This window comes from Cylas formicarius, unplaced genomic scaffold, assembly GCF_029955315.1.
Source record: "Cylas formicarius isolate icCylForm1 unplaced genomic scaffold, icCylForm1.1 PGA_scaffold_12__32_contigs__length_19106922, whole genome shotgun sequence".
Lineage (NCBI taxonomy): Eukaryota > Metazoa > Arthropoda > Insecta > Coleoptera > Brentidae > Cylas > Cylas formicarius.
In genome coordinates this window covers 8,584,595-8,594,726 of record NW_026844225.1, presented here as the reverse complement: position 1 = coordinate 8,594,726, position 10,132 = coordinate 8,584,595, and positions in this window count along the sequence as shown.

Genomic DNA, 10,132 nt, shown 5'->3' with positions numbered 1-10,132 from the left:
TGTAGGACATAGAAAACACAGATTTTTTTTGTTCATAAATGAGATAATTTCTTGCAAGAAGTTAGTTGTCAAAATAAACTTATATGTGTGTGTGTTTCATAGTAAATGCAAATTGATAATTGTCATAAAGGAAGAAGTAAAAATTAAAATAATAATTATGAAATTACGTAACAACTAAATTATACTAGCAAAAAAAACGCATTTTGTATAGATAAATTTATAAAAAAAATAAACTTAATAATAATGATAATAACAATAATTCAGACAAAAAATACAATACGTTAGACCACATAAATGTAGCAATTTCTGAAATCACTGAATGAAATATTATTGTACTATAACTAAAGTTGGTCTTCCACTTAACTAGGTAAATAGCAACAAAAACCACCAAACAATATATATATATATATATATATATATATATATATATATATATATATATATATATATATATATATATATATATATATATATATATATATATATATATATATATATATATAACATAAAGTGCAATCTAGAGAAAAAAAAAGATCTACCGAAAAAATATTGTAAAACTCAGGCAGCTCTTTAAGAAATGTTAATCTTATTATGTGAAGCGCTCCATTCTCAACAAGGACAGCTACTGCCATTTTAAACTTGCTATGGAAGATTTTTTAAGCTCGTTTGGGATACAATAATACAAGGTAGAGACATTATACGAGAAGCTTGTTTCAAAAATGGTGTTCTGTGTAATGGAAATGTTATAACTCCTTTATAACTTATGGTGGAAACATTAATGCACAGTACAGTTTGCGTCTGCACTTTAAATTAAGTCATTTTTCGCTAAATGGTAGACATTATCTAATGCCACCATACATCATATCACAGATATTAAAATTGGAGAGAATAAACCAATCACACAGACATAACGGGGATGATGAAAATTGCTGGCAAATAGAGAATTATAAACTTCAAAAATAGCGTTTAGATCTTTATTCATAAGATGGTAGTTTTCCTATCAACTAATTGACTCTAAATGCCGAAAACAACTGAGTGTTATTTGCATACATTGGCATCAAGAAATAACCCAAATACCAGGATAGGAAATTCATTGTCTACAATATGGTTCCCAATATGAATATATGCTTTGAATTTGAGATACCTCTTATGTGTTATATATTTCAGAAGAAAACTGACTATGTCCCTGGATGTTGCGTAAAAAAACCTACTGAAGCCAGTTTTCGACAATTAAAGCATAGCTATTACATTTCTGTTTGTGGCACCTGTTCACACTATAGAATATATACTAATTGTCACAAAAATGAACAAAAACTATAAATGGCAGTTATGCCCTTGTTAAAATTTTAAGTTGAAATATATTGTCATATTCTATCCATTATATCAGCATCATCGGTATATTATGCAAACTTTTTGCTTTGTGTCTTTGAAACTTTAAAGAAACCAAGAAAAAGCGAGTTCTCCCAGTAACACAGTTTAGTCTACGATGTCTAATTCTTTATTTTAGCGATGTAACTGAAGCGTTGGACGGCGTGTGATATTCAGGTTATTTCATTTTTTACAAAGTTCAATACAATGTAAATCCAATTAGCGTTGGAGACCGTCATTTTCTCTCTCTTATTTTCTCTGTATTTTCTTCAGGTTATTAAAAACGTACGAAATGTCGTTCGTTAAATTATAATAAAATATGCATAGAGTATATTACCTAAATCTTACATACTGAATAACTCACCTTGCCTACTCGCACTAGATCATTAAACGTCGTGTTTTAGCTACGATAAGATGTACGAAAATATCGAAAACATTTTAAAGCCGTGTACGATACTATCAACCGTATTTTGTCTGCCACAAAATATATCCAGAAATAAATTTAACGGTATTGTCGGTATAGTCTTAATTGCTAGTTACATGTTACTAATATTTGCCACCGCAATTGCCTTTGTGACAATCAATTTCCAAGATACTTCCTTCGAAAGCGACACTTTGGTGGGTTTGGCCCAATTTTTAGACGCTTTTATGATTCAACTGGCAATGATAACGGCGTTAAGTTTTACCATATTCCATCAACGAGAATTAGTGAACGTAAGAAAGGAATTTAGAACAATTGAAAACGATTTATTAAACATGCCGAAGCACGAGTCTTATAGGCCGGTGAAATTTTATTTCTACACGTGCCTGTGTATTATTTTAACCGGCTGGTTTGTATTTCTGGCATACAACATAGTCGTATGCAAAGACGACACGCTTTCTTGTATTTGGACCTGGATTATATTATACTTTCCCACCAAAATCAATGATATACATTTACTAATGTTTTGCACCTACATGTACGGGATAAAGCACACTTTTTCGCAAATTTCTGATAACTTGGTTTATCTCCATAAACGAATTCGAAGAAAATTCTCCGTGCATTTGGAGGAAGTATTACTTTTGAACATCCAATCCACGTTTCATAAGGTTCAAATCGTGTTCCAATCGCTGGGGACGGTCTATGGATTCCCATTGTTCATTAAAATAGTGAACCAACACGTCGACTTGTTTACGAATTTGTATCTCATGTGTCGCGGCAAAACTTCCAACGACAAATTCGTCACCCTTCTATCGGGAATGGAGTACGTTATATCCGTAATATTTTGTCTCGAGTCAAGCCTGCAAGTCGTTTTGCTGTGCATTATTTGCCAACTTGTCGCAAACGAATATCAAAAAATGAAACACTTGTTACATAAATTACCCATTGAACCGCTCTCCTTCTCAATTAGGGTGAGTGAATTTAAAACCGTGCTGACTATTTAAATCCCATTCGTTTTTTTATTTCTATTTTTCAGGTACACTCGTTTTCTAGACATTTACTTCACGAGAACTTCAATTTTTCGGCTTCTGGATTCTTCCTAATTAAATCGTCCATGTTGCAAACGGTATGAAATGGTGTAATTTGTTTTTAATTTTTTAGTAGTGTACATTGGGCTATATTTCAAGTAATAATTCTAATGGCGTATTAAAATTTTTAATACGTGCTGCCAACATTAATTTTAATACATTTTAGTTTAAGAGCTAAATTGAAAATATTGCATTTTCTTATATTCCTCCTTGGGAATTAGTATACAGGCAAATCAAAAAATTATCCCACCCTACTTGATTTTTTTAAATGGAATCCTCTGTATATCTATATACAATTTGTAATAGTATGCACTTTTTCTTAGAAACAAGCACGTAAATGACAATTTTCAAAAATTAAATGCATAATTTAATCTGATATTTCCAAAGATGAGTAAGCTGGTATGGCTATGAAAATCTGTATTATCATTAGAATTTTGCGAAATCAAATTTATTTATGCACGGATCATTTTTTAACTCGTGTCCTAAAACATACATCAATGAAAACAGGGAAATAAAGTTTAAGGATATATACAAGCAACACCTTCGTCTTAATATAGAAAAAATCATTAGGAAATTGTTATACCGAAAACTAAAGATATTAATAATAATAACGACCCTTTATTCAGACAGAGTTGGGGTGTCATGTTTTATTTTGTTTACCGAATTTTTGAAGTTTTGACAGTACGTAGATTCCAGGACTGCTGGATAATATTCTACTGCCTCAATATAATGCTGTTTACCTACAGCAAGATGGTACCCGAAGTCATCACTGTACGATCTTTAGCGAATTGAAATATATTTGTCTATAAAAATAATTAAGATACCCTCAAAAGTACAAGTACAAAATATAATCCTGTTTACCTACAAAAAAATGGCCATCCCTCTAGGTTTTTAAAGGAATGTCTTAATAATAATTTTCCTCAAAGATGGATAGGTACCAAATGAAATATATCTACCTATAAAAATAATTGATTTATTCCAACAAAGAGAAGCTGTAATAATTCTCTCTTACGTCTCAAAAAGCATTATTTTAAAAGTATCTGACTGCCCTAGAAATGATAATCTTAGTTTTACGGCACAAGAAAAGGTTGACAAATATCGCGGAAAGACCACTGTGCTAAATTATTGCAGGAAAAAAAGATAGCAGAAGTGAACCTCGCAAGCTTGATTATAACGACAGCGTTTCCTTAATAACTTGAAAACTAATATGGAAAGGTTTACTTGGGAAAAGCATAGTCGCATAGTCTTTAAAGCAGAAGTGATGACCATTACAAACAGTAAAACCCCTATAGCGAACTGAGACAAAACTCACAGCCTTAATAAGTTATTTGACATTTCCATATTCCATAAGCAACAAGATTTTAATTATAAAACACCAAATCAAAATTTCTTATTGAAACACACACCTATTTCATCTACAATCCAAACAAAAAATAATACAAGGAGAGTGGAATTTTTTTCCATTCGAAGTATATAATTTTTAACAGTTTTTGGAGAGGGTGTGGTATAAAAGCCATTTTAAAAACTAACCATAATATAACTAGACAGATCCCAAAATTAAAACGTTACGAACACCTTTTAGTTTGGTAACAATATTCGTAATTAAACAGTTTGATTTACTTGAAAAACAGACAGTATCTATTTGCAAACCAAAAATACACTTAATAAATTTGAATTTATTTTTGATAACTGAAACCCCCAAAAACTACTACGCCACTGAACTAAAATAATAGTAAAACGCTCTTATATACACAATACCCAGAAGCGAATTTCAAATTATAGTAGATGTTATTGTGACAGATTAATTTGTTTTTCCTAACTAAGATGTCCTTTTATGGAACTTGTTTCAGATTGTGGGGTCGGTGGCAGTTTATTTAGTCATGTTTATCCAGTTCAATCTAGCAACTACAAGCGTTTATCGGGGAAATACCACATCGCTACGATAATATACGCCATTGAATCTATCCTCGGAGGGTAGTTTACAGGGCATCTACGCTAATCTGCTTACAAATGTTATTTTTGAGTAATCGATTGTATTTTTTCTGTGTTAAAGCATAAAGGAAATTGCTTTATATCACCCCTTACATTAAAATTCATAACTTGTTTTTTATATCCCTGAATTTTAACATAAATAATAATGAATATAATAATAACGAAACTATTCAGAACCCCTTAAGTCACAACAGAGGGCTTTTCAACCCATCTCAAAAGTGGTCAATTTGAAAATTTCGACAAATGGAAAGTCATCTAACATATAATATTACTTATTATTTATTTATAACTTTGCATATGGATGCTGTCAATAATAGAATTCAGGGATAACTGTTCTGTAAATTGTAATACCAAGCATTGATATATAATAAATGAAGTATATAATGAATTTTTCGAGTAGAATCACAAACGTAGTCCTATAGTATATGTGTGTGTAGTATAACTATATTATAATATATATATATATATATATATATATATATATATATATATATATATATATATATATATATATATATATATATATATATATATATATATATATATATATATATATATATATATAACGCCGGCACACAGAATTCTCAGTGGTTAAATCTGTCTGAAAGGTATTTTGTGCATGTCTCTACGTTAGTGTATAAAATTACTAGGTACGAAAAGCCCCAGTATCTCTATGGTCAGGGATAGTGAAATACATAACAGGGCGACTCATCACCGTAACCTGTTCAATGTTCCCAAGCATAGTACGGCTGCGTTTCAGAGCTCTTTCACATATAACGCTATTAAAACTTACTTCACTCACTTCCATTGGATGTTGTTACTTGTTCATCCACTTCTACATTTAGAAAGAAATTAAAAGAGCTGGTGAGATTAGAGAGAGGTTGAACCACTAAATTGTTTTTTTTATTTGTTTTTTTTTGTTTATTTTTTTTCTTATAGTCGTTTTTGAATATTGTGCTTGCTTTTTTCCAGTGTCTATTTTTTTTTCTTTCTTTTTTTATCCCCCTTTGATTTGTTTAAAATTGTTAGATTGTGAATCTTGGGTGGACTTAAGGAACTTATTTATATTTGTTAGGTTTTTTTCCTAATTAATTAATTCTCAATATATTACTACATTGTATCGGTGGTTAGGTGGTTAGGTACGTTCGTACTAATATTGCTTGTTTTACTTTTTACATTTTTCTTCCAACATTCCTTATTTTTGTGATTCACTCCTTATTTATGCATTGACTTCAATAAGAAAAACAAAAGCATTATTGTTATATGAGGTGTGTCGAATGCGGTTCAATCTAGGCGATACCTGCCGATGATAATTGAGAACAAAAGAGTTTATAATTAGGCGGAGGCGCAGGAATACGTGTTAATAAGCTATTTCATAAACAAATAGAAAAACAACTCCACCACGTTAATTGCCGCCAAAAAAACCAGAACGTATCCAAAATTACAATTGGTAAAATTCATATAAACTAATTTTAAATGCGGTTTTAGTGTTTAACAAGACGGATTTGGGAATTTCCATAGCAAAAAGCAAGATAAAAGACGTTAGAGCATACAACGGAATACCGTTATTCAACCACGTACACGCTGATCACGATTTTAAACAAATCGTTTTGATGGATTATCTTCGACGCTTAATTAAACTTATTGTTTTCCGACACGAGCCGCTTGGTAAAGTTTCAAGGTAGCAACAATAAAATCCCATTAGGATTCGATCAGATTCTCCACTACTATGTTCCAAAGACGTCACATTATACAAACCCTTTACATTTCGGTGTGCACCGTCCATATACGATAAACGTCGTGATTGGAAACGTCTACATTTATTTACATAAAAATTCATTCCTTTGGCGTCTGTTTTCTCTAACACGCTCGATCATATCGAAAAATATTTCGATAAATATTTAAATAACTTCTACTTTGAAGATTTGCGTATTTCCTCGAAAACTTAGAAACGGAACGAGTTTAACAGTTTATTTTTCGAACGAACGCGACAATTTATTTTGTCTGGGTTTTAACATGATGGAAAACAATTTGAAAAGTTCTCTAAGTCGCGAAGAAAATTTCTTTATACTAGCAAACTAAAGCTGTGCTTGTTTGAGTAACAAAAACATTCGCAAATTCTAGGATAGGAAATTTTGTCCAACATAATATTTGTCTTTACTTTATTATGTTGTAAACTACTCTAACATTTTCGATAAAATAATAGCCAACTTTTAATGGAACACAGGGCAAGAAAACGTTTACACCTTTTTGAGGAATCAAAACATCTGTCCTCTCTTGTCCCCTGACATTATAACACTCGATTTATTTTTGGTGAGTGATAAATTTTTTTTATAAAACTTAGCATTCCAAACGAATAACGAAATTTTCAAATAACGAATAACCCCACTAACACTTTAGTGATATTTACTCTTGTTCGAAAAAATGCGATTTTTTGTAGTCATTTAATCCTCGTTTGATCATTTTTAGACTTCATAAGTAAGAAGAAGTAATTTAAAGACACTAGTTTTTAATTTAGAAATCTAATCTCCTGCAACTCCTGCAACTTTTTCAAATAACTTTTCTGATATCTTTAAAGCGAAGCAAAATATCGAAAATTCTTTGGGGATGCGTTTAAAATTTTAATTTCAGTTGAAAATATTAAAAAATGTGCACCATCAACCTGTGCAACTGTGCAAAACTTCAAATAGCCAGAATATAGATAGAGGTGTCTTCATTTTAAACGCGACACACTGTACAAGCTGGGTGCAGGAGATTGTTATTTAAACGTGGCCTATATATTTCAACTTTCAGAATACACAGCAAGAGAAAATTGACTTCACAACTAATCTTACCCTCTTTATTATTATATTATGAGGCCGATTAAATTAAAGTAGGATTCAGTTTTTAATAATTTTAAGTTAACCGATATCGTAGCTTATAAAGAATTTATTAATGAATTATTATGAATTTATTTAAGCTGTACACGAAAACCCTAAAATAGCTAACATATTTCAGAAACGAAACATAGATAATTAGATATTTTTCAAGTTTAAAGCAAGGTGAAATAGGCAGTAAAATGTTAAACACATTACTAAATTCTGCGTATAATCTTCATAGCAGTCGTTATATACATTTCCGACACAATAAAAAGCTACACAAAAAAAAGCTACATTTTTCGAAAAGTCCCTGGTACTTAAAAATTTTGTTTGTTTCTTCTTCCATTACATGAAAAATTAGGACAGAAAACTTATATATAATTGTAGAGATTATTTGAAAAAATAGTTTATTTTTACTGTACAATAAAATAACAGAAATAAACATAATGAATTATTTTAATTATATAAAGGAAGTGTGTGAGATAAAGTAATTCTTTTAATAGTTCTTTATTCATTCTTTTAAGCTGGTTTTGTGCTAGGCTATGTCTATTTTTATTTTTTTTAATTTAATAGCTATTAACTTGTAATTCATTCGTTAAAAAGCAGTAAATATATAAATTTAAATACTAAATCACTCGAAGATTTAAAGCCTCAAACAATTAGCTTTACATTTCAACTCAGTTTAATTTTTTTATTTTATTTCCGTTTAATTATGGCCCATTCAAAAATGTCTTACTTTTTCGAATACATAAATGGTAAAGTTAAAAATGAATAAAGAAAAAACACAGAGAATATCCCAGTTAAATGAAATCAATAACTAAAAATGAATATTTAGGCAAAAAATTTTGATATCTATACATTTCTTTATTTTTATTTTCCATAAGGTTTAGTTTTAGTGGTCCATGATATATAAACTATATAATATATGATATATAAACATGGATATTAAGAATCTTTGAATTTTTTTTATTTTACGAAATTCCTGGAATATTCCTCAACCAACCCAGCAGCTTTTTCGAATACTAGTTGGCGTAAAGACTTGGAGTGTTGCAGTTCTTAAATTTAAATCCTTTTGTTTTAAATAATCTTATATTCCAGGTTGCTAAAAGTGACACCGTATCTCTTTTCATATTTTGGACGTGTTAAAAAGAACTCTCGTTATGCTATCAATATTTTATAATGAAAATATTCCCAAAGATGTGACATTATTTCGAATTTTTAATTATTTTACTGATATTGTAGGTTAGAAAAGGGCAATCGAAATGCGATTTTCGCTAGAGTGTTAGGCCCTTATTTGTATTTTTTTTTGAGGAAATAAACTTTATTTGTAGTGATAACCCAAAACGCCGTATAGACTTAGCGTTGATGACCTGTGAAAAGCCCTTGACTAGAGCACAAACTATTTAACGAAAAGAATCAGTTAATCAGTTAAGCTCTGAAAATGTCAACAGAATGATTGGCGAAACGTCAGCTAGTTTTATTTAAAAAAACCGACGCAGGAGGAATCCAGAAGTTTTGGAAATAGTATGAAAATAGTCGAATTTATCTAGAAATTTAAAAATATTTTCCATATTGCCGTTCATTTAAATACCGAATAAAAGTTTATCCATGCCAAGGGAAATTGTTTTTGAACAGGGACTGGTAAAAACTGGATATAGCCAGTGAATTTAATAAATATTTTGTGCAGAGCATTGAAGACATCATATCGACAATAATCAATCGATCAAAACCAGGATACGCGATACGCGAGGTTTGAAAACATTTCGTTGGTTCACTTAAAAAGGATTGTGCGTGGAATGAAAAATGTTGGTGGGGGTGAATCTGGCATTTCAACAAGAGTCATCAAGGATACTTTTGCGGTGGTTGGAAACCGAATATTGGATGTTATAAATGCGTCATTTTCTAAAGGGCAATTTCCAGACGAATGGAAGTCATCTTTGGTAGTTCCAGGTACTAAGCTGCATTCTAATTTTAGATGGATCAACACTGTGCCAGTGTACGAGAAATTATTTAGACTCATTGCAAAGGAGCAGCTGCAGAGACATTGTGACGCAAACAATTTAATTGTCTCTACTCAATCGGGATTTCGAACGGGACATTCTTGCCAGACTGTGATGGTTAGTATCTATGATGAATTTGTTGGGACTGTCGATGAGAATAGTTTTATTTTGGCTGTCTATTTGGACTTTAGAAGAGCTTTTGAGACTGTGCAATAGGGATATTTTAATTGATAAGCTAGAAAATATGGGTATAAAGCACTTAGCCCTGGATTGGCTAAAATCTTACTTATCTGGCAGAACACAAAAAGTAAAATATGAGCCATCTGTGCCTGAGTCTATCTTGGTGGAACATGGGGTACCACAGGGGACTGTTTTGGGGCCATTATTGTTTCTTTTGTACATTAA